The 27,489-nt window shown below is 30.0% G+C and overlaps 1 protein-coding gene across 4 annotated transcripts in view; it reads right to left on the bottom strand.

Annotated features, from left to right (window-relative positions):
• LOC107439615 (tumor protein p53-inducible protein 11) overlaps positions 1-27,489 on the bottom strand; it is a 211,821-nt gene that overhangs the window by 69,476 nt on the left and 114,856 nt on the right. Inside the window, exon 1 of one of the 4 annotated variants that reach the window (XM_087160920.1) lies at positions 7,979-8,118. The exons of the other annotated variants lie outside the window; for them this stretch is intronic. The gene's annotated coding sequence lies outside the window, so the exon portion shown is untranslated. Of the gene's footprint in view, positions 1-7,978; positions 8,119-27,489 lie in introns of those variants that run through there. 4 annotated transcript variants of the gene reach the window in all.

The raw sequence follows: 27,489 nt of genomic DNA, 5'->3' as shown, positions 1-27,489 counted from the left end.
GGTAAATCTACTAATTTTGCTCTAGATAGTTGTAGATACAAGCACTGAGCTTTTTTGTCAAAGAAGGAAACTGGTCGTATAAATTAGCGGTCAACTCTTAAGAATACTATTAAAATTTCTTGGAGTGAGAGTTCTCATAAATTATTTAATTGTTTTAAACATCGTATAAATAAAATTGCTATTCGACTTCATTATAGAATTAATACCCTACCTGATTTTTTTCTGGCTTTAGACATATTTCTTGGTAAGTTAAATAACCAGATATTTTATAAGGCAATTTAAATGTTTTTATACGTAAATATAATTTCAATAATAAAACTTTCACGTTACAGACGATTTAAGATTTTTCTTCATAACAAAAGAATATAGTGGCGTGGTTCAAGGGACATGGCACTCGCTTCCCAAAAAGGTGATCTGGGTTCGAATCCCGATCGCACTTACGCCGCCTGCAATGTTGAGACGGTTATTTCATAGAGTTTCATTTTTGTTAAAATAACAGAATCCCGCAGTATACTGTTAGTTAAGACACGGTTTCCAGTAGAACACTGAAGTCAAGCATAACTGTCTGCTGTCAGTGAGCTGGTGGGTGATCGCTTGGATCAGCCTGCAAAGGAATCGAATGTGTGTTGTATCGGCCCTCGTTAAACGGTTCTACCGTGAAGTGCTCAACTTCGTGAACAGGTCATTGCGTGACAGACGCAGAGGAGCCATCCCCTCCGCAGAGGATCAAAATTGTGATGACATGTCTTCGAATCATCTTCAGGGATGTTGTTGTTGTTGTAGTTGTTGTTAATTTACGTCGCACTAGAGCTGCACAATGGGCTATTGGCGACGGTCTGGGAGACATCCCGGAGGATGATCCGAAGACATGCCATCACAATTTTGATCCTCTGCGGAGGGAATGGCACCCCCGCTTCGGTAGCCCGACGACCTGCACGCAAAGTTGAGCACTTTACGGTAGCACAGTTTAACGAGGACCAATACCGCACACCCTCGGTCCCTACGCAGACTGATCCAAGTGGTCACCCACTCGCACACTGACCGCAGACAGTGATGCTTGACTTCGGTGATCTGCTGGGAACCGTGTCTTAACGATCAGTCCACTGCGGGACTAGGGATGTTTCCCAAACCGTCGCCGATAGCCAATTGTACAGCTCGAGTGCGACGTAAATCAACAACAACAAAATAACAGAAATTTTCCTTAAACTAGCACATTTTGTTCGTTAGAATAAAAGTACTTATGTGCTTAAAAAATAGGCGTTCGTTTTAAAATAACATTATATTTCCATATAATAAACGGTTTTATACTGGCATACCAGATATGGTTCTTTTTTCTGTAAATTTAACAGATTTTTTTTATGGTGTTTAATTATGAAGATGTCAAAATACAGATTTGCATACAAAACATGCAGATTATATGTCGTTCCGAAGAAATAAATACATAAAATATTTTGATGATTCATAATATTTTCAAAAAAAATTCATAATATTTTCGAAGCTTCAGAGATATTAAGAAAAATAAAAATATCGGCTCAAACAACTACATTCAAATAGCAAATAAAGCAGCCGCCGATGGGATCTAGCAAATAATAAAAAATAAAAAAACAATTTGAGCAATTAGTAACAATTTGCAACAACATCTTACTCAATAATTTACGATTAATGAAAAAAAAATTGATTTTATTTTTATATGACCGATCGATAAGCGAAAGAGAAATACTATTTTTTTGTGATCGATTGCAGCTCTTAATGTGTTCCAATAACAAAAAGATTCGGTATTTTAGTCCCGAGGCAAAATGAGATCACGATAAATATTTATCAATGCTTTCTTTAGGAAAGATTTGGCTTAGTTTTAAACGTATTTACTAAAAGTTTCCATGGAAATTTAAAATCAGAATATATATATTTACATATAACATGTAGTTGACGTTATTCAAAAGAATATAAAAAAAATATTTTTACTGTCTTTTTTTTAAAAGGAAGCTTAAGCAACTAGAGAAAATACGTGAAAAATCATATTTTCGGAGCTTTACAAAATCCTTAACAAAATTAAAAATAGCGGTTTGAAAATATATATATTGATATATAATTTAACTTTTAAATTCTATTGATTATTTTTAAAACTGAAAAGGTAGTTAAAATTATAAATTATTCATATTTATCCTTTTTCTTCTTCTTAATAGTTTATTATTGCTTAACAATCAAACAATCAGAAAAACACAATCGAATGTATCAAATCTCTAAAAAGGAAGGTGGGGCTGAACAAATAAGAACATGTTTGATTGGTGGGTAAAATAATGTGGAGTTAAAAGGAAAGAACTAGAACATCTCAAAATTTATGCATAAAGTTCACTAGTTTTAAATTTTTTTTTTAATTTCATCGCTCTTTCCTCCTAAGAGATTTCGATAGCGTTTCTATTTCTTCCTTGCTTAAATATTAGTGATCCCTAATATTTCTATTTTTTAACTTCATTTTAGACAAGGGCTTAAAAAATATATATTAAAGACGATTCTTAAACCCTGTATAATGGTTTATTATTGTTTCACAACTGCAATCAAACAATCAGAAAAACACAATCGAATGTATCGAATCACTAGTAAGGAAGGTGGGACTGAACAAATAAGAACATGTTTGATTGGTGGGTAAAATAAAGAGGAGTTAAAAGGAAAGAACTAGAACACCTCAAAGTTTATGCATAAAGTACACTAGTTTTAGATTTTTTTTTATTTCCTCGCTCTTTCCTTCTAGGTGATTTAGATAGTGTTTCTATTTCTTCCTTGCTTAAATATTAGTGATCCCTAATATTTATATTTTTTAACTTAATTTTTGACAAGGGTTTAAAAAGTATATATTAAATTCTTAAACCCTGTATAGTAATTAAAAATATGCTTTATAATTGTGTATTACGATAAAGATATTAAACATCATTTCTTTATAAAACCATTCATGATTTAAACAATACGAAATTAAATCTTTCCATTTTCCAGTAAAACGTCAGAAATTCAATTCCCTTTTATTTTTCTCGTCTAAAAAATTAAATTTTATTACAAAGAAATTTTAATGGATTTATCTTTTAATTACTTATTGATCGATTTTTTGTGAGAAACATTAAAGAGAAATTTCAAATAATTACATAAATTAGTTTTTCTTTCAATTAAAAAAAAATACTATCTTAAAAATCATTTCCGCTAACTAATTTTAATTAAAACTGAACTATTTAGAAAGACGAACAACAATGGTTTTAATTTTAGAAATTTATATCCTTTTTCTAGAAAATAAAAAGAATCTGAATAAACGATGAAATTTAGTTTTCTTTCTACAAATTTTACATTTATCAAAATAAATATTTATTAGTTATAAAATAATGCTTAGTTAATTAAAGGATACGAAGAAATTAACGACTATTTTTTATTGATTCGGGTTATTGTCTCCTAAGTTTAAGGGAAAATCTCTTCACGCATTTTCTTATTAATTATCTCACTCATTTTTGCAATAAGAATCTGATAATAATAAATTTTCTCAACCCACAAATTATTGTAGTATAACCAGGGGTCTGTTTAGAAGAAATTTGGGTCCGTTAACGGACTCTTCACAAAATATCTTTTCATGAAAACGGACCCTTCACAAAATATTTTAACTTAAAAACGGACCCTTCGCAAAATGATTTTTCATTTAACCGGACCCTTCACAAATTTGTTTATTTTCATTATTGTTTTGTTAATCGAATAAACCCTTCCCATGGCAGAAAATGAGAAAGATGGATGTAAACGAATTAAGTTTTGTCTTTGGCAGACGATTCTTCCATTATATTCGTCCGAAATGAATATTCTGAGTTCAGCAGTATAGGCTAAATACCAAATATTTGTATGTTGCATCTCTTATTTAGAAGCAGCAATTGCTGTTTATTTGTGAATTTTTTTTTGTAATTATAATTTTACGGTACCGAGCATAATCTTGTATCTACTTACAATTTTAAAACTCCTTGAAAATGTTTTTTGCAATAACCGGACCCTATTTGCACTAACTCATAAAAGCGGACCCTGCTTGAAAGAATGTGAGTAATTTTTTCACAATTTCACGAAAACCGGACCTTTCACAAAATGTCTGGACAGACCCCTGATAACAATTTTCCACGAGATACCAGTGTTATATGAAACATAATAAGCACATTAATGCAATATTAATAATTAACATTTGCACAAATGACCGCAGAGAATTGGTAAGCACTTTATGCATTTACAAAAATGCTCGCAAAAACGTAATAAATATATTATATTTAAAACATTTGTTCAAATTGTTATTAGAAACGTAATAAGTATATTAAAAATGAACGTTCGTCCTTTTTTTCTCAAGCACCTTTAACTTACGTCTCAGAAATATGTTAGAAATGTTGCAGATATGGTTTATTAGAGAGCTATGAAGAGAGAAAAGATTATGTTGCCCTCTTTTTAACTAATACTCGAATAATCTAATGTATAACAAATACAACAACATCCAACAATTTTTTTAGTTAACAAAAGTCAGCTCACGATTAACTAATGATAACTAATGAATAGATATTAGATAATATAGCATCACATTTCTTGAACTATGGTGTTTTCCTGCTCTTGGCGTTGATGGTGTCACGTTGTTCACAATACTGTCAGCGACACAGTATGAAAATTTTCTTTATATACTATCATCATCAATTTTTTTTCCATATTATTTTTGCGTAGTCGATTAATTAGGTTCAAAAACATTACAGTTGGCGTCATTGTAACAAAAAACATTACGTTATAAACTCATTTCACAAATATTTCGTTTTCTACCGTAAATTTTCACCGATTTAGTTTCATTGCAATATTACATTTTGGATAGATCATTTTAAGTAGTCATAAACATTGTGCAATCCTTTACACAAAAATTCTTTAATAATTACTTAATTGAACTTTCTCTATATAATCAGTTTTAGTTAAATACCGCACTGATTCCATATTAAACCAAAAAATGTGAAAAATAGCTGTTCGTTAAAAATTAAAATCAAAGTGATTTTAGTAACCGTAAAAAAGCTTTGGCGACATTAAATTGTTTTTTTCCCAACACCATAGTAAACGCATTCCTAGACAGCAAATAAATTACTAAAGAACGCTAGTTTCAGATTAACACATTTTAAGAAAAGCTATATAACATCTTTAATGCTCGAAAATAAAATCTCTTTGATGTGAAGTGTTAGAAAAGTGAAAATCAAATATGGATAATATTTGTTTATAGTACCACATAAGCTATATTAGCATCATGTTTAAATTTTAATTATGTTGTATAAGCATGATTAAAATGCCTTTTGAACATTTTTGATTATGGATTTAAGTTGAAATAAAAGTCTTAAATTAAATTTTTCTTACACTGAGAAAAAAATATGGTCAAAACTATCAGAATATGGTAATATTTATCATGTTTCTCACTCTATAGGAATACCAAAAATCTCGGTAATTCTTACCGAAGTGTTTTAGTAAGAATATTGGTAAACTTAACAATAAAATATGGTTTCATAATGTGTGTTAAATTTAGTAAATATGGAAAGATTTGGTAATTTTATCACGATACCTTAGAGCATGACCTAAAAACCATTTATTCAGTTAAATTTAATTTAAAGTATTGAACTTTTTACTATATGTGTAGTAATAAGAACGATAATTTTGAAAACCGGAATTTCCGGTAAACCGTTACTATATGAGTGAAACAATTAACAAAATAATGGTTTAAACACCGAATATATTTGGGTTTTTCATATAATTATGTTTTTTTTTAACTAGAAATGTTATTACTAAACAGTACGGCAATTTTACAAGAATTTTTTTCACCATGTATGAACACAAAATAAAGAATAAAAAATATTTATGCAAAAAATATTATTGTTTTATTGCCTAATTTCACTGTAATGAACTCCGGATATAGTGAACAATAGGTTGTAGAGAATTAGTGGTTCAAAAACAAACACACGGAAAAGCTAATTGGTTACACAGAAATTTCAACTCTAAATCGAAACTTTTTTTCAAATATAAGAGAAATCAGAGATATAAACATCGACAAAAATTGAAAAAATAAACATCGAAAAAATTCATTACAGCCAGACTAACACTTGTCAGGAAATTAACGTTCCGTTTCAAAATTTCGCTTCAGGATGATATTTGCTGTATTGAAACTTCGTTGTAAAGAGGTTCTATAATAATCTTAACAGTAGCTAATAATCTATAAAGCAAATTATGTGATATTAAAATCACTAAAAAGTGATACTTATTGCTGGGTTCGCAGATGATTAACTAATGTCCGACTGCATTATTTTTTTAAAACTTTCTTATACAAATTCTTTGTTTAAGAAAATAATTAAAAAGCCAAGAAACTTAGACATTTAAAAACTAAAAAATTACTATTCTAAATATTCATCCATTAAAATTACTCAATTCTCTGTAAATTAATTTCTTACTTGCGTTTCTTTGTTAAAAATAATTTTAAAAAAAACATTCATTTGAAAAAAAAAACATTTAATTTTAATTTTTATAATTCTTATAATCACAATTAAGAAATTGTAAGTTAACATTTGTAAGCTGTTAGTACAGAATATTAATTAATGTGTCACGTCCTTAAAAAGACAGTGGTCAATCTAAAAGATGTTTTGTAAACAGATCATAATTTTTTTTTCATCCTTTCTTTGCGTACAGATTGTGTTAAATTCATTTAATCACTTAACATTGTTCTTCCAAAAACACTTTTCAACGACTCTTGGTTTTCTTAGTTTATTTTTTACTACTATTATTTTCATGCAACTATTATTTATACACTCGTATTATTTATTCAAATTTATTAATAATTTCTCTTATCCTAATTCTTTTTATTAATTTTTAAATTACAAGAAAACAAATTAAGTTCCATGAATATAATACGCTTAAAATACAATATTTAAGCAACTGAACATATAAAAACATTTTTAATTTATTTTAATGAATTTTTCGGTGTTTTCTTTTTTAAAAAATGGAGTTACAAAGGTAAAAAAATATTTTGCAAAAGCGAACTATCTACAGTTGTTCACGTAATGTACATTACCGTGTTATACATCACAACTTTAAGCACAAAAATATGTATGTCAGCGGTATTGTATCTCATGTCACGGTATTTGTTTAATATACACAAAAAAAGTATTTTGTAAATATGCACTTATGCATGAAGTATCTTAGTACAAAATATGAATGCATAAAAAAAACATTTTCCTTTATATTCATGTAGAATTATTACGTAAAATTATTATTTCTAACTATCCTATGCAAAATTATTATTATTATCCTATGTAAAATTATAATTACTATCCTATGTAAAATTATTATTTCTAACCGTCGCTCTGCCACGCCATGAATTGAATAAACAAAACAAAAAATAGTAATAAGTGTTCAACACAACGATTTAGATAGAAATCATGCTTTATTATGGTTAAATAACAATGTGGTACCGAAATTTTGCAACGCCATATTGTTCAAAAAATATTCTTTTTTAACAAGAAATTAATATTCTTTGTTTCTCATCACGAAAATGTTGTGTAAGTTTGGTTCATTATAATTTTAAATACTAACTAAATAAAAAAATGATGCTATTGTATTTTAATTGATATACTGAAAATAATATTAATATTTTTTTAAACTGAAAAAATAAATGCATTTACGCACAAAAATTGTAAAGTTTAAGTTCATTTTTTAAAGCATCAAATCAACAGGTAACAATGATTAGCACACATTAAAACAAAATCATCCCTTAAAAACAGATGCATAAGAAACAAGCTAAGAAGATATTTAAGAGAACAAAATTACAGCTTAAAACTTTATAAAAAAATATAATTGAAAGAATTCCATGATTTAAAATATATCATAACATATTTTATACTTTTCTTAGTACATATACGTTGAATTTATAATGAAATATTAGATTTTTTGTTAAATGCATGCAAATTACCTGATGTGTTAAAAATAAATCACTTGTCAAATCTTAATTTTTGCAGATGTTCTAACAACAAGCTATCAACAAGTTTCAGTATCAACTGTGAACGATTTTAGGCGCAAATGAGATTCTACGAAAGAGAAAACGATAAATATAGAGGTAAGGTAGCGCCGCTGGTGGTAAGAAAAGGCACAACATATTTAATGAAACCTTATTTTTATCTTATTTTGTATTTTGAAAACTATTTTTAGGAAGAAGACTTAATAATAACTTTGCCTCAAAGAAGAATATTTTTATTCTTGTTAATTATTTTATTCTTATGGGAGACTAATTTATATCAATTTTCGAAATTAGAACAACATTTTGAAAAGAAATTTGACAAAGAATGTTTGTTCAACATCGTTTGATATTTTAATCGATTAAAATTTATGTCTTTATTAAAAATTTAAGGAGAACATTACCTTTAAATAAAAACGTTAAATATTGAATAAATTGTTTGACCTAGTTTTAATAAAAATGCAATTTAAAGATATTTCTAGTTATAAGTGTGACAAAATGATATGAAAATATATAATATTAAAAAAGTACAAGTCTCAAATGTCAACAGAAATTCTACAAATTTTATCTACAAAAGCATTATAGGAATTATTTTATTTTATTCAACAGAAAAATTAGTTTAATTTTAATCGTGTCAAAAAATTTTAAAAAAAATTTCATTTTTCCGCAAAATTGCGCATTTTGAGGCATGAAGTTTTATAATGATTATTAAATAATTTTATAAAGTTTATGACGAGCTTTCAGCAAAATTATTAAAAAATTAAGAATTAAGGAACGAAATAAAAGAAGAAAAAGAAATGAAGATTTTTAAGGTTTTGTATTAAGTATGTTCATGATTTATTAGTATTTTATTTTATTTTGTAACCGTCGTTGAACATCCGACCCAATTTTGGGCTTACGAAAACCAATGTTCATCTCCATAACCTTGAAATTTTGAACCCATACCAGAAGACAAGAAAACTATTTGGAGAAATTTACCTTCGTGGAGAACTTTTGGTGGAACTAACCCGCCTTTGTGTTACATGATGACGAAAACATGCCAGGGTTAGCCTGCCGGCAATGGGACTCTAACCCAAGAATTTTACTTCAGCATTGTGGTTGGTGGAAGTCGGGTGTGGAATTCCTATCTACCTGCCGTCGTTGGGATTCGACCCAGGATCACCTCATTGGAGGCGAGTGCTCTATCCCTTGAGCAACCACGGCTCCATATCAAGCATTTTATTTTATTTTATAACCATCGTTGAACAACCGACTCAATTTTTGGGTTTAGGTCTACTAACGTTCAACTCCGTAGCCTTGCAATTTTGAACTTAATCCCGAAGACAAGGGAACTCCTGGATCAAGTATTGGGGGAAATTTGCCTTCGAGGAGGACTTTCCGATGGAACTAACCCGCATTTGCGTTACATGAAGAGGAAGACCACGAGAACCTCCCACGGTTAGTCTGACGGCAAGGGGACTCTAACCCATGATCCATCTGCCACTGAGGATATTTCACGTCAGCACTGTGGTCGGGGCATATCAAACATTTGTCATTGTATACATGACCTAGCTAAAGTATGCATTAATTATTGTACTTTCAACAATATTTTTTTTCAAACTCCACCAAAAAAAGCCAGGCATTGTATACTATAAGGTGATTTAGTATATTGTCGGTAACATATTTACGAAACAATATTTAAAAAAAATTCTTTTATTGAGTTTATTATTGCGTTTTAGTATTTGTCTACTCTCGTAAGGTCTATAAAGTAAACCCGGCTCATTTCTAAACGTCGTTTAATTTGTGCAGCTGTGCTAACACAAAAGAAGTAAAAGTTGTGTCATTATGAAATAGTTGCAGGCATCATTTACCGCAATCATTTGTTTATATATTGTGTCAAAATCATGTATACAATTATCTTGTTTTTTTTCTTCTTTTTTTTACTGTGCAGTAATAGTCGAACAGTTGCGTATGTCATGACGAAATTTATCGTTTTATTTATTGATGGAATCTTGCAGAATAAGAAACTGGACATTTGACTTTATAGCTAACCTTTAACCAAACTATTCGTGTAAATTGAAATGTATTAACAAACATGTCCTTTACAAAGTGTAGCATCGATACAACTAAACTTAATGACACAGCATGAAGCGTATTAAAATGCTTGGGGAAAATTGGACTCTCTCTATAGAGCAATATTAAAGAATTTTGCAAATGTCCAGTGACCAGTTGTAGATTGTTTTATAACAGTGGCCATTTTTGAAATACATGGCGAAATTTTCATAATGTTCAAACGATTAAGAAACTTGCATTAATAATGTAAGGTATTTCTCGAAATGGTTTTTTCGACAAAGTTTATTTCAAAATTGAAGAAAATTTTTAAGGAACTTGTATGAAATAGAGTAATTTTCAGAATATAATAAAAAAAAATTTATTCTATGTTTATGAAAAAAAATGCCCTCACGGTGCATTATCGACAAGAAAAGCGGCTATTGAGTAGGTACTTGCAACTCGAGAAGAAGACGATCACTGATACACAGACACGTGACCTATGACCTCTGTGTCAGCTGATCATTTAAAAACAAGATGGCTCGTTAAAGTCGAGCTTAATTTCTCCAAATAAGTTGGAATGTTAACTAACGTGAAGTTAATTAAGTACAACGCACGAATTTATTGAAATATAATTTTTTCTCGTCTACGTTTTTTACTTAACCTTAGGTATATTATTTGTTCACGTACTTTATTGTAACAGTGATATATTTTTATTAAGTGCATCTGGCAACTTTGATGCATAATTAGTTTATTTCCTACATGGCGTCGTGCCTGCCTTTGCGTTAAGTAAGAAATATATAGTGAAAAATTGAAATCTTTGTGAAATAATATATACAATGTGTTACTTAAGATAATTGACATTTGAAGGGCTTGGCTTACTCTAAACAGAGTGGAAAGAACAGTTGCTAATGTAAACAAATGCCACTTCTTAATAACCAATTAGGATCGAAATACAAACACTACGTCACTTGCAGGTAACCATTGAAAGACAGTTATTTTTTAATCGCCATTTGTTACATTAAATCACCCTGTGGCGTTTATTTTGCCCTATATTACTCCATCTTTTATCACACTTTTTTATCATTATTAAAGTTTTAAAATTATATACTAATGCTAACATTTGAAAAAGCATTTCCATATCTACCGGCTGAATGTTTTCGCTGTGGCTCTGGTCAGCCTATGATAGTTAAACATTAGTTAAACATTAGATAGATAGTTAAATTCGTGTCCTGCACTTAGTGGTTTTAGTTGTATTGCCGAAAAAAATTCGAGAGAGCGTGCAGTCATGGGATAGGTTCCATTTCTTGTAGATTGTAGCATTTGTAAAATAAATAATTATAGACTGTTATGAAATACATTCTATTAATTTCAAATTACAGTTATATCTTTAAAAAAAAATTTGTATCTGTTAAAACTTCAAAAAATTTTGTAATTTAAGGTTAACATTAACCAAACCATAGCCCCCAAATAGAAATTTTTGATTTAGTTCCAATAAATATATACACCGAAGAGCCATTACATTATGACCACCTTGCTAATAACATGTAAGACCACCTTTAGCCCTCAAAACTGCTAGCACCCGCGGCGGCATTGATTCCACAAGGTGCTGATAGGTAGTCTGAGGTATCTGGTACCAAGCGCTCACCAACTGTTCCTGCAATTCCCTCACATTGTGAGGGGGTAGCGTGGCAGCACGAATTTGATTTTCCAAGTAGGACCACAAATGCTCTATTGGATTATGGTCAGGTGAGTTTGGGAGCCAAGACATAACTTGAAAGTCACTGGAATGTTCCTCGAACCAATCCATGACGTTTCGACCCTTATGACATGGTTCATTATCCTGTTGGTAAACACCATCCCCCGCAGGAAAAACTGTTGCCATGAATGAGTGAACTATGTTCAAGTAGCTACAGACCTCAGGGATTGTTCTATGAGGATTATGGGTCCTAATGTGCCTCATGAAAAGATTGTTCTTTGGCGAGAAACCATGAAAATCTGGGCGAGCCAATTGTTACAGATGGAGGGTGGTCATAATGTAATGGCTCTTCAGTGTATATTACGCCAATATAATTCACACCAATGAATTAATAATTTGTCATTTTTAAATTCTACAAAGCGCTAATTGAAACCTGTGTTTTATTTTGAGCTTTTACAAAGCAATAGCAACAAAAGTGGAATTGTTATCGTTTTATCTTTTAAGTCTGTTTTGTTGTAAGATGCACATCAATCAAACAGAACAAACCAAGCCATGTCAACCTTTTCTACTGAGAAGTGTATCCAAAACTGTTGAATTTTATTGTTGTAATCCATATTCTTTGAATTCTTTAAAGGAAGGAAAATTTTTAATCCGAACTTTAGTCAAAAAGAACTGAAATATTTCTGGTCATCGTATACATGTCTAAAATAAAACAAATTTGCTTCATCTTAATTTTCATTTAAATGTAACACCGTCGATTAAAAATCCCCCTAGTTTAATAAAGTAAAACTACTACTTTATTAAACTTAAAATGGTTTATATTAATGCTCACAATAAGTGTGACAGTTCGTATCCCACTGCCCCAAAAGGCAAAAATACACTTTAAAAATATTTCGAAATAATTAAGAAACGTGTGTCAAAACGAAACAAATCATATCTCCTCGGAGGATTATCTGAAGCATTAATCATGCACTCACAGCCAATAAGAGATTTACACACAAGAGCTATGAGCCACATAATCCAATCAGGAATCACTCTAGAGATCTGTTGACTGTATCTCTAGCCTCACGTACTAATAGAATTATTCCATATATCAACAGAACCTGTCGTTGCGCGTAGAAATAGCTTTAGAAGCAACAAGGGAGTGGAAAGCCTTGTCAATATGAGCCAAATGAATCATTGAATAGTATACAATGGATGTTTTACTGACAATAAACGAGCATCCGAGTAATATGGCATTGATTTTAAATAAATAGTTTACGATGCAGTGGGATGTATTTGTGCATTTTATTAGCTAGAAATAATTCAACAGGGAGTAAACAAAGGGGAATTATTGATGTTTTTCGTTCAAATTTCCGGTTTTAAATTATAAAAGAATTGATTTCAGCATTTTGATATATTTTAAAAGATTTGCATAACCTACAAATTTAAAAAAAAGCATTTTGTTTCAAACTCAAGTTGGTCTACTTTTTATACTTGCGTTTTTTTTTCTCCTTTAATGAGGGAAAAATTAAAACCAATAACAGCAATTCGAATAAAATTACAACTTCGATGTTACGTTGCATAGAAATATCGTAAAATAATTTTTAAAGGGGTCTGCAAAGTTTTTTAAATTTTTTTTCTAAAGATTACATAATATTTTAAGGAGTAGTCTTCATAAGAAGTACAAAAAATAAATGCCTTTAAATTTAAGAGTACCGTTTGTATTGAATTGAGAACTAAATTCGCATAGTTTTTTTTTCTCCACTTATGATGAAATTTTTTGCCAGAATGTAATGTGCATAGTGTATGATTTGTTGAAAGAGGATGCTTTGTTCTACCGAAATTTTTGCTTTCTTTTTTGCTCCAGTTAATTTTTATTAATTTTTTGATCATTAAAATTGAGTGTCAAGTTGATAAAATAAAAATTTTTGGCACTTCTTTCTTTTCGATTTTAATCAAAAGGTCGATTTTAACCAAGAGCTTCTCGTGAAATTTGTGCTGCGTATGGAGAGTGCGTCATAGCCAAAAGTACATTGATAAAAAGAATATAGAAAGGAGAAGTCCAGCTATTCGAATACTTAATTAACGCAGTGCGCTATGCTTTACCAGAAAAACAACTTGAAACAGGTGAGCAGTATACTCAGATATAGCAGAGTATATATATTAAGATACGGCGGATGCGCATATGAAGCAAAGTGACTTTCAGGACTTACGTCACTGATTATTGAACAACTTTACATGCATGGTTGGGTTCGCTGCCTCACGTACAGCCATTTTATTCTTTTTTTTTCTATGTCAAAATGTGTTAGCAGATTTAATCAACATGGATAACAAATGTATACACAAAGAAATATTTAAATTAATGGCATACTGTTTATCAATAATGTAAAATTGCCGAACAAACCAATTACAAATCAAAAGAGAAAACTTTTCTTCACACAAACCACAGTAGTGATTGAAAGGTTTCAAATTTCTGGAAGTCATTATTTCACAAAATTTCTGGTAGTCAATTACCATATGAACGGAAAAATTATTAACCAGAATTATGGTCTCTTTTCACCAAAACTGTCATTACCATACATTATGGTAATTTTACCAAAATGTTTTCTTCCGTGCATTGAAAAAAAAAAAAAAAAAAAAAAAAAACATAAAATTTATAATATTTTTTTCTAATGCCCACCTGGGTTGGCATTTATCAATTCAGGCGTATTAGGACATTTTTGTTGGCCACTCTTTCAGGGGCACCATATTAGGTGGGCCTACGTTGTTGCCTCACTAAGGAAAGATAGTACAGAAGGAGGAAAGAAAATTCATGCCTAGTCCAGGATTCGAAAACAGAATCTTTCTAATGCAAGGCCAAAATTTATAATAAATATATTCATGTTTTCTGTTAATTTTTAATAACTTTTCATATTTAGTGACCAGCAATTTTCGCTTATTCTGTGCCAAATTTTTAAATACAATATGATAATCTTATGAAATGTTTTGAAAACATTGTTTCTAATGTGTCTGAAAAAAACACGTAAGCAACATTTAACATTAAAGCAACATTAACATTAAGCAACATTTAACATTAAAAGTAGACATTTAATTTTAAATAAAATTTTCGTAACAATCATTTGAAAAAAAATATAAGAATATATGGCATAGCTGGTCTATCAATTTTTTCACGGAACTGAGTGCTTAAAACAAACTAGAGTGCTGTAATGGTTTTTATATAATAGGAATATTATGGAAAAAAATCAAACCAGACTGAAAAAGTTTGGTAGATAAAAAGAAGTTTCTAAGAAATTTAATACGCTATGTTGAAAACAAAATCAAAAAAATTGAAAAATAAATAATCTTCCATAAACTAAAATAAATAACTATCAACTACAATTGCTAACTAGCAATAATACTAAAATTTCGTTTCATTGAATTCAAATTTGTAACTTTTTTTCACAATTGTTAGTTTTTATTTATTTATTGATTGATTTATTGATTGATTGTTATTCCTTTTCAAAGTTAAAAGAAAATTATGTCATTTTTTTGATAGACCTCTTAAAAAACTTACTAAACCTAGCTAACTAGACCTATTAAAAAACTAACTAAAACAGTTAAAATTTTATTTCGCTTCAAAAATTCCCTTTCTTGCATTTCAGAAATTCCTAATTTTTTTCATGTAATTTTGAACTGCTTCCCAATTTTACTCTTAACCATTTTAATTTATGCGATCTATCGAAAAAAAACACTCTGAAAAATTAAAAACTTTTCCGATAATACTCCCCTAACTTTCTATTCTTCCAAAAAAGCTTCCCAAGATATTTAAATTCGAATAAGAGGAAGAAAATGTCATCGATTGCTAAGAGCTGCCGAGCTTTTTAAAAATAGAACAATCAACCATAACCAATTATCTTGCTCCAAGCGATTTCAAGTACTTAATACTAGTACTTCTAGAATCTTAATAAACCTTCAGGCATTTTTCGTAAAATATTCTCATCTTTTTTTACCCCTTTTTTTCGGTTCTAGGAATTTTAAAAGCTCAGCAACGTTTTAAGAATCCTTAGATTTTTTTCCTCATTACTAACATTGAATTAGAATGCAACTTACACCGAGGCATTAATCAAACATTGTTCAATTAGAATCATCTTTATTTGCAATTTTTTTGAAGTTCAGAACAATAAAAGCTTCATTCGAATCTTAATGGAATAAAATGCAAATTTCTCTCATTTTCAAACCGAATAAATTTATAACTAGGCTGTGAAGTTTAAGTCGGAAAAATTAGTTTCAAAATTGATCAGTTTGGTTTTTCATGCATTAAAAGTGTAAAAAAACAAATGAAGTAACCGTACTGATAGTATGAAGAATAATTATAATTCCATCCTACGAACAATTATATTATTTAATATTAATTCTGTGAAATTTTTTTAATGAAAGCCATATGATTTATTACAGTTTAAAAACATTTCTCTCATTTCCAAACCAAATAAATTCATGACAAGGCTGAGAAGCTGAAGTAAAAAAATATTTAAAAATTAATCAATTTGATTTTTAATTGATTTAAATCAGGAAAAAATAAACTAGCCATACCGTTTGCATTAAGAATAACTATAATTCCCTATGATAGTAATTTTAGTTAATGAATCATATTAGTAATAATTATTTATATCGATTCCGTTAAAGATTTTAGAGAAAGTCAAACGATTTATAAGAATTAAAAAAATCACTAATACACATCTTCAATTTCATAATCGATAATCATCTTTCAATCGATTACAATCATACAAAATAAATGAACTATCCATACCGATGCCACGAAAATAATTATTAATTCCGTCCTGCAATAATAGTTTTAGTTTAATTATTTTAATTAATTCCGTTACAAATTTTAGTGAAATTCGAACACTTTATAAAAATTTAAAAGAAAATACGATCACTAATATACATCTAAATTCTTGTAAAGTACATTTAACATGAAAATACTCAAAGAAGATTTTGCTTTTAAATTCTTAGTAAATATATTTTTACTCGTTATTTGAATCAAAATAACTGAAAAGCTTTTAAGTTGACATCAAGAGCTTTTAATGAATTTTCTTCTTAAGTCAAGACTTATTTTTTTAAAAAAAATATTTATATACATACTAGGCTTTAGACAAAAACAATTTTCGTGGCTTTTTTTCGGCGCTTTAGAAATTATTAATAAAAAGGAATCTTTTCTTTATAAAATATTTTTCTTTATAAAATTAAACTTCGTTCAAATAGGTTTTTTTCATGTTTAAAAAATACGGTTTTGTTTCATAAAAAAACTTTTTTTCATAACCTGAGAAAGGTATTTTTTTGTTATAAAAGTCTTAAAAACGAGTTATTACAAAAATTTAATTAAATTCTCCTCATTGAAAATGATGGGAATCAGAAAAAGTTTTCTATTCAGCGCGCAATTTAATGTCAAGCTTTATTTAAAACCATTCAAGCAGTAATTTAAATCGACAAGATAGTTTCTATTTATTTATTTTATTACACTTTTTTTTTAAATTATTAAAAAAAAGTTACATCTTCTTATAAATGTAAGCAATGTAGCAATATAGCAATTTAGCTGATAAATTTTATTTTTCATAAATCTTCAAGATATAAAACATTTCATGTAGATCTTCTAAAATATATCATGAGCTTGTTAGTTCTTTAAATTAGAAGTTTTTATGCTTTTAAAATATATGCGTAAGACTGTGAATTACTATTTGCTAAAAGATACAAATACAACTGGTTCAGCATATTAGTATCGAATGAAAAGGATACTACTATTTATCAGGTACTATTATTTATCCGAACTACTATTTTCTAAAATATAGGACAATATTTGGGGCGATATATTGTTCATTTCGTAATCTTTAATAACAATTTTGAAATCCATAATAGTGTTGGGCAATACATTAAGGCATTGTAATCCCCAAAATTTAATTTCACAATATCTTTTAGTACTTTATGTAATAGTAGTTAACTTTAAGTTAAAGCAGTTTACATAAAATAGTTTACACAAATCAAAATATCGAGATGTTTTACGTTTACATTACAGGTTCATATTTTAAAGAAATGGTTTTATTTTGATTACATGGAAAGGTTTAGGTTTAATTAATCTTCTTGCGACTTTTACGACATCAACTTATAAAATTAAAATACTATAGAGATGAATAAATTTTTCTACAACTGGTGATTATTTGAATTGATTGATTTGATTGGTGATTATTTGAACTGGTGAAATGGTGATTATTTGAACAAAAGCTTAGAAAAAACAAATGCCAAAAGCTTTGAAAAGTACAATAACTATCAAAGAAATAGGTACATTTTGAAACAAATTCAATGTCTTATTTCTTATTTCTTACAACATGTTCAATTTCAAATCTGCAGTTGCAGTTGTTTTAGATTGCAGAGCAGCCCTCGTGGTACTATTAACTCCAATTATCAAATGTTGAAATTTTTTATTTCATCGTACTCCTCGCAAATATTTCCATACACATTAAAAATGTCACGTTACTTTTTAAGACTTATAGTAATTGAACAGCAAAACGTAATAATAAAATATCAAATTGGTACACCTAAAACATGGGCGAAGGCACTAATTACTTTATTTTAACATAGAGAAACAATAATACCTCATACTATTGTACAATAAAAAAATCAACGCAAGCGACAAAAAATTCACAATTCAGATTTTTATGTATTTTGGTTTTTTTATATGCTTAAACTATTTTAAAAGAAATAAAATTAAAAAAAATCCTAAAGCAAATTTCTTTCCCAGTTATCAGAAATTCTATTTTAGCGTTAGTTGATTATATAACAAGGGAAATGAGATAAGTAGTTGTCAAGCCGCTTTTCTCCAAATCTATCATAAAGCTCTTTGGTTTTTCGTGAAGAATGTACTAAGTGATTTATGCAAATGACCAATATCACATTACAAATTTATTTTGATTCGTTAGTTTATTCTTTAAAAAAGGACAGAACCCATAAGAGAAATTTCAACCGTGAATCAGTTGCTATGCTCATTTTCTTAAATAGCTGTATAAATTTTTTTAAATACGCATTTGGAGCTCTGTCCATTTTCGTAAACATGTTTTTCGAGTAAATTTAAAACCTCACCAATAGTATAGCTGCCTAATTGTACCAATGTAACAGTTTTACATCTATTGCTGAAGTCCGACCGAAGTTTAAGAAGGTGAACAAGGCCATCCAGTTAACTGTACATTAAAATTAGCAATTTATTAACACATTTATTATTTAAAAGAATTATTTTACTTGTATTAGAAACAAAAGGCTTTCAAAAATTTTTAAAAGCCTTTATCTAAGACTTATTTTAGATATGTTACCGGCAAAGTCTGAAACATTGTATATAATGCCTAAGACTAGCCGGCAATGTACGAAACGATTTATATTTCACCAATCCCTTGGCATTCTATAGAATGCCAAATGAGAAACCGGCAAAGTATAAAATACATCTCCGATTCGCTTCATAATGTAATGAAATGTAATTCAAAATGTCGTTCAAGCCTGCCATGTTGCAACAAATAGGTTATTTTATTATTTTTTTTATGAAACTTTTGTTTCCCGTAATTAAGAATCGTAATTATCATCATTTTTCATTTTTCTTTACGCATTTTGAATAATTTTTTTTTACTGGCACTCTCATTATTTTTTCAGAACAGCATTTTTTTTTAGAAAAGCACATCATTTACATAATAACCTCATCAGGACGTTTTTTTTTCATACTTTGCCTAAATAGCATTTGTCATTCCATAGAATGTCAAGGCTTACAATGCCTAGGGAAAGTATGTAATACTTCTCATATTTCATATCTTGCCTAAAAACTTCCGGCATTATATACAATGCCTAGGCATTCTATAGAATGCCTGCGTTACATTCTTTGCCGGTAACAGATATATCAGAAAACTAAACTGTGGTTCTTGACCTAGGTTTACATCTGTTATATTTAGTAAATTTTTCCGCATTCACCAAACCAAACTAGAAAATATAACCAATTTTTTCACAACCTATTATAAAAAGCTACATTACATTTATTATAAGATCATTTTTAATTATTTTTACTGTATAATTGCATAAAAGCTGGAACCTTCTTGAATCCTGAGCAAATTTTACATGAAATGAGAAAATTGTCAGTATTATGTAAAAATTAAACTATTTCTTTAACTAGATAAAATAATTTACATTTAAATTGCATCATAATGATTAAAATACTACTGTTTAATTAGAATGGGACTTCAGTTATAACTTATGAATTATTGATGCATCAATCATCTCTGGAGAAATCAGAAACGGAGAAACTAATTTTGGTATTCGAATTTAAGAGTCAGTTTAGATTAATTCTTGAAGTCAATGACGAGCCACTTGGCAACAAGTGTAGGTTTTAAAAGGTAATCAATTTGTTTCAGAAGTATGCATTCATTGGATTCAAAGCAAGTGCACTTTATTTTTTTATTTTTTTTCAAATTTTTTTTTTACTATTTGAAAGTTCCAAATCTATATAATTCGTTGATAAAAACAAGTTTCAGTTTTTTTTAAATATTTTCTTACTTAGTAGAAAAATGTGTATGGTTTTTCGTGGCTGCACATTTCTCGACTATAACAACTTTAACACCATAATCTCAAATGTTATAAAAGTCTAAAAAATTTGGCTCACATCAGCATTAACAAGATCAAATGAAAAAAAAAAACAGACGATAATTTTGGAACTATTCGGAACTATTAGCAAATGTTGTAAAAATCAAAAAAATTTGGCTCGCATAAGCATTAACAAGATCAAATGGAGAAAAAAAACAGACGATAATTTTGGAACTATTCGGAACTATTCGCAAATGTTGTAAAAGTCTAAAAAATTTGGCTCGCATAAGCATTAACAAGATCAAATAATAAAAAAAACAGACGATAATTTTGGAACTATACGTAGTCGATTATTTTCCTGCATGAGTTTATTTTCAATAGCATGCATTTTTAAGGTTTTTAAATAACATAATTTTAAGTAATTTTTTTAACAAATAATTTATGACTGTATCAGTGGAATTAACATACATATGAAGAACGAAAAGAATTTTGTGATGTCTTTATAAACGTATGTACCTAGAATTGGGTACTTGCACTTTAAGAAGAAGAAGATCACAGATACCCACACATGTGACCATGACATCAACGCCAGCTGATCGTTCATAAGCAAGATAACGTGTTAAAACAGAGCTAAGTTTCTCTACATAATTTAGAATGCTAATCAAAGTAAAGTATATTAAATACAGTGCAGTATCGCCCATCGAATTTACTGAAATGTAATTATTTCTCGTCCATGATTTTTCTTAAGTTAGATTTATTATTTGTTTATGTATTTAATTGTAACCGTGACATATTTTTGTTTTGAGTACCTGGCGACTTCGATGCATAATTAGTTTATGTTCTACAGGGCTTCATGCTTCTCTATGTGTTAAGTAAGAAATTTATAGTGAAATAATTGAAATCTTTGAGAAAGAATCATTGTGTAAGAATATCAAATATATCACTTTATGAGAATTGATACTTGACGGGCGTGGCTTACTCGAAGAAGAATGGAAAGAATAGTTGCTAACGTAAGCAAATGCCAAGTTTCAACAACCAATCAGGATCGAGATATTCACACTACGTCACTTGTAGGCATCCCATTGAAGACCAATCCAGACTATTGGACGACAAGAAGACAATTCATACAGATTTTGCTACCCATGACTGAAATGATGTGGCGTTTATTAATATCTATTCAAGAAGAAACAAACAATGGATAACCAATGATCGCAATAATGGTATCACAATTATCTTTATTTTGTATGAGCTGGTGTTGAAATGAAACAACCCATTATTCTTTTTTCTTTTTCCCCCAAATGCACTTCAGTATAATAAAAAAATTCAAAGACTTTTAATGTTTTGTATTGAGCATTGAGCTGTGATGGCTCAGGGGATAGAGCGTTCGGCTTCCATTGAGATGACCAGGGTTCCAAACCCAACGATGACTGGTTGATGCGAATCTGCATCCGGCTTGCACCGACCACAGTGCTGACGTGAAATATCGTCAGTGGTAAACGGATCATGGGTAAGAGTCCCTTTGCAGTCAGGCTAACCGAGAGAATTTCTCATGGTCTTCCTCTCCATTTAACGCAAATGCGGGTTAGTTCTATCAAGAAGTCCTCCACGAAGGCAAAATTCGCCTATTTCTTCTCGATCGGGTTCAAAATTGCAAGGCTACGGAGCTGAACATTAGTAGTCTTAAAGTAAAGAAAAATTGGATCTGCTGTTCAACGACGGTTATAAAATAAAAATAAAAAAATAAAATCAATGTTAAGGGAGCAGCGATGGCTCAGGGTAGAGCGTTCGCCTTCCAATCAGATGAACCGGCTTCGAATCCCAGCGATGGCTGGTTAATGCGAATCTGCATCCAGCTTGCATCGAACACAGTGCTGTCGTGAAATATCCTCAGTGGTAAACAGATCATAGGTTAGAGTCCCTTTGCTGTTAGGTTAACCGTGAGAGGTTATCATGGTCTTCCTCTCCATATAAAGCAAATGTGGGTTAGTTCCATCACAAAGTCCTCCACGAAGGCAAAATTCTCCCAATACTTGATCCAGGAGTCCCCTTGTATTCTGGATTGGGTTCAAAATTGCAAAGCTACAGTAGTTGAATATTAGTAGTCGTAAACCCAAAAATTGGGTCGGTTGTTCAACGACTGTTATAAAATTAAATAAAATGAAATGTTAAGCATAAAATGGAACTCTTTGCAAATATACAAGAAAATCTTAAATATTGTTGCATTAAAAACATCATATCTCTTCTAATTTTTAGACACATGTTAGTTCTAAAAATGATTTCCGAGAAAGTGAAGTACTTTCTTCTTTATCTCTCGTTGCTATTTTCTGACTTCAAAAATTTCTTCCACCCCCGTCCAAGACCATTATTTATGGTGAGTGAAAAGTGAAAAACAGAGAGAAAAGTTTCAAAAATGCTTTCGACAGGCATGAATTATTTTTTTTCTTCCCTTTTCCAAAAAAGTTGCTAATGAAGCTTCAGGATTCGTAAGGATGAAAGTTGTTACTCGTATCGATTTTCGTTCCAAGAGAAGTATATATTTTAGCCATTTTTGGATTGACGGTTGAAAAGTTTAATTCCTTACGAAGTTGTGCATCGAGGCAAGGAAACTAATCTATCATTTAAGTTTTGTTAAAGCGGAAATTAACATATTTCATATCGCTCTATATTAAAGGAAATTAAAGCTGAGATTTCAAGTTTAAAATTAAAAACTGAACCATAATTTTTTATAACAAATTAATTATAAAAATTTTCAAGAAAACTCCAATACAATAAACCATTTGTTTCTTAGCCCATACCTACACCGGGTTACACAGAACGCATTTTAGCAGTAATATGTTTATTGAAAAAGAATTTTTAAAAAAATCAGAGCAGCTGAATAACTCTTGATCAAAAGATAGGGTTTTCATGCAATATTAATGGTCAGAAGGGCTAACTTTCTTGTTTTCGTCGGCAATTAAGGCAGAGGGGTTGCGATTGATTTTGATTTCCAGTGGCGCAATCTATGGCTAATTGTTCAACTTCTGCCACACCCATACGTCACACCCGTTTATAGGGCGGACTCATTCATTCGTTCACAGATCGTAATTTTGACCTGAACCAGAGAACGATCAATCTCCAATTCAGTACCCCCCGAGGTACTGACTTGTCATGGGAACACGGAGGACTTTGCGACCCGACAGATTTAAGGTGCACCAGTTATCATTTACTACACAGGGAGTCCTCTGCTGGCTGGACTCGAACTCCCGTTCTCACAAACATTTGTCCAGCGCCCTACCAACCAGGCTATCCCGGCCGAGGGCTAATTTTAAACATTCTAACTATATTTACTGATGATGTTGTATTGCCACAAACAAATAAATACTTTTTCTGGATTAACGTACCTTTTATTTGACGGATTTAGATTTTTAACTCTCAAAATAGGGGGATATACAAAATTTGAAAAATATGGTCTCAATAATTTAGACAAGAAAAAGGACGTAAGTTCGAGCATCTTATTTTGACTATCATTCTGTCATATTTCACCATATTAAACTTTAACGATATTAGAAACTATTAAAACGAATCACTCTAAAAAATTCCGGTATAAAATACCAGCACTTTACGTGCTGTTTTTTAATACTTCACTGCTATTAAAAGATTTTACGTCATCCGTGTTGTTATTAATCGACTTTACATCATCCGTAAAATCTATTTTTAGCGCAAAACATTATTTTTACAGTATTACATATTACGCGTGATTCAGTGATTCAAAGTTACAGTAAAAATTACGAAATATCAGACTTTTTGTTCCGTAACATGTTAAGATAAAAAAAAGGATTTTTCGGAAAAAGTACCGGCCACCTTGAGTGCCGGTACTTTTTACCATATTTTTTACAGTGTATTAAGGATACGTTCTTGGAATTACCGCACCTTTCTTTTATTTAATAGTATTCAGATTTTTGACCTTTTGAAATATGATGGATAGCAGCAGTCTAGAAAGTTGGTCCCAATAGGTAACCTTAATATTCTTCAGTTTTTGGGTAATTAGCCATTTTCTTTAGAACTATTTCTGCAAATCAAATTTTTTTGAGCAAGATTGTAAAAAGTGTGTTTACCCAATGATAATATCAGGCAAAAAATATAACTTTTCAGGAGATTACTTATTACTTTTTATTATTTCCATTAAAAGTACTTTAACACTTTTCGAATAATATATATACACCGAAGAGAAATTACATTATGACCACCCTCCATCTATAACAATGGGCTCGCCCAGGTTTTTATGGTTTCTCGCCCAGGAACAATGTTTTCATGGGGCACATTAGGACCCATAATCCTCATAGAACAATCCCTGACTTCTGTAAGCTACTTGAACATAGTTGCAGACCAGGTTCACCCATTCATGGCAAAACATTTTCCTACGGGGGATGGTGTTTACCAACAGGATAATACAAGCAGGACCACAAATGCTTAATCCAATAAAGCATTTGTGGTCCTACTTGGAAAACCAAATTCGTGCTGCTACGCTACCAACTCGCAATGTGAGGAAATTGCAGGACCAGTTAGTGAGCGCTTGGTACCAGATACCTCAGACTACCTATCAGCACCTGGTGGAATCAATGCCACGGCGGGGGTGCTAGCAGTTTTGAGGGCTAAAGGTGGTCCTACATGTTATTAGCAGGGTGGTCATAATGCAATGGCTCTTCGGTGAGTATATATATATATATATATATATATATATATATATATATATATATATATATATATATATATATATATATATATATATATATATATATATATATATATATATATATATATAATAAATAAATAAATACAAGAAAACACTAAGAAAGTTTAAAAAAAAAACAATAAGTATCCCACAATAAGTATAAGTTTCCCACCCCCTTTTTTTCATATGTCTATAATTTTTCTTTGTTTTATTCTTCATTTTGAACTTATATATATATATATATATATATATATATATATATATATATATATATATATATCGCAGAAGTCGAATTCCTGGCCATAGATGGCGCCACTGAAAAACAGAAACAATCGCATCTCCACTGCCTAAACAGGCATACGACAAAAAAAAAGTGTATATTCATGTGGTTTTATAACGCGCCAAATAAGTAATGCAATTATTATTAGGTGAAAGCAGTTAATAAACAGTTTTTCTCTAACTTAACAGTTTGATTAGCATTTTATATATGGTTATTTGACTGTTTTGATTAAGTATGGTGAAATAACCATTCAATAAATTGTTATTTAACCATTTTTTCCGAGAAATTTCTAACAGTATACAGAAAAAAATGTCTTGTATACCGTAATTTTTATATTAAAATTCACTATCTAATCACTGCAACTAAATAAAAATTACTGCAACAATTGGAGTATAAAATTTTACGGTAAAAATGGATTTTACGGATGCTTCTTTAAGGTCATAGTTAATTTTACCTCAATTTGATTTGGAATTTTCAACAGTGCGGTGCGTGAATAAATGCACAAGAAATAATTTTTAAGTGTTAATTTTCTTGAAATATTAAATGTCGAATTTTTAACTTTCTGTAATTAACTTTGATGAAGAAAACAGATCTCTTTATTCTTAAACTCTCCAAATTAACATTAAAGTAAACACATTCACGGAGAAAAACTATCAAAGATGAATTAAATCTTTAAAAGAAAGTAAAGTCAATAAGAATTTTCTATTCATTTCTATGTTTGTGGAAACAGTAAACAATTTCAACTACAGAGAGATATTAGAGGTAAGAAAATTACTTTTTCATCTTATTTCTCTGAGGGCAAACTTTTTTGTTTTTAAATTCGCTTTTATATAGGACACCACAGTCGGAGTTTTAGTTCTTTTTAAACCTTGAAACAAACACAATCTTGGTATCAACTTTTTCTTATCTATGTAGTTAACTAAATAAATCAAAGATAATAAATACTAACTTACCAAGTTTATGACCATCGAGAATAACTTGACAATTATAATGTTACATAGGTTTGGAAAGGTAAAAGAAATCATATTTTCCGTATTTTTTAAATCTAATAAAATAATTAAGTATTAAGTATTGAGAAGAAATACATCTCAAAATTATTTTGTATAAAGTTTGATTAAAAAGTTGTGAAAACTTGCATTTTGAGAGCTGATTTTCAAAGACACTTTTGAAAAAAGTATCATCTGTACACAATTTATCAAAAGCATATTCGAACTTTATTCTCACTTCATTTACAGAGAAATGACTTGATATTGAACGAAATGTTTAAAAATCTTTTTTTTTGTTGAAGTTATACTTATTATGCGACTTCTAACAAGGTTGCGTTAAACGCTTAGCGCTACATTTTTATTGGCCGGGAAATCACGTGGTAGGATCCAGTTTTCCCTCATTCATTTCCATATTGTTTTGGTTCTCACTAGCATAAAAATAATAAAAGTCATAAAAGTATTGTTTTTCTATAAATATTTTCTTAGTTTGATTTGATACACATATATTTAATAGGATAGTATTTTTTATTTTCAAATTTAGTGGATAACAATTGTAAAAAATGAGTGAAAACAATCCCACAGACAATGCGACGGATTTAAGGTTATGTCAAGGTACGTCTCTTGTGAATATCAATTGATTGTTAGGTTTTCTCTTTTGAAATTACATTATGACGCATTCACATACATTATTAATACTAATACAAATACACTTTCAATGGCGAGACGATGAGGCAACCACAAGCACTTCTACTGGTTCAAGAGGTCCACGAGGGAAAAATGCGCAATATTACAGTTATTACAGAGCACGGAAGCGAGCGGAGCAGGAAAAAGAGTCGTTGAATAGAACTAGTGATCCCTCTACGACTGCTGATTCTTCTACAATTAACGTCGCAGGTTGCGAAGTTTAACTTCTTCCGCGTGGAGGGACTCCACGCACTATTTTTTTACTTTCAAATTTAGTGGATAACAATTGTAAAAAATGAGTGAAAACAATCCCACAGACAATGCGACGGATTCAAGGTTATGTCAAGGTACGTCTCTTGTGAATATCAATTGATAGTTTCTCTTCTGAAATTACATTATGACGCATTCACATACATTATTAATACAAATACATTTTCCAGGGCGAGACGATGAGGCAACCACAAGCACTTCCACTGGTTCAAGAGGTCCACGAAGGAAAAGCACAATATTATC

Source organism: Parasteatoda tepidariorum, chromosome 4 (genome assembly GCF_982258835.1).
Source record: "Parasteatoda tepidariorum strain Cologne lab strain chromosome 4, Ptep-v5.0, whole genome shotgun sequence".
In the NCBI taxonomy this organism is placed as follows: Eukaryota; Metazoa; Arthropoda; class Arachnida; order Araneae; family Theridiidae; genus Parasteatoda; species Parasteatoda tepidariorum.
The sequence above is the reverse complement of the archived record's forward strand: the minus strand, read 5'-3'. Positions and strand labels throughout refer to the sequence as shown.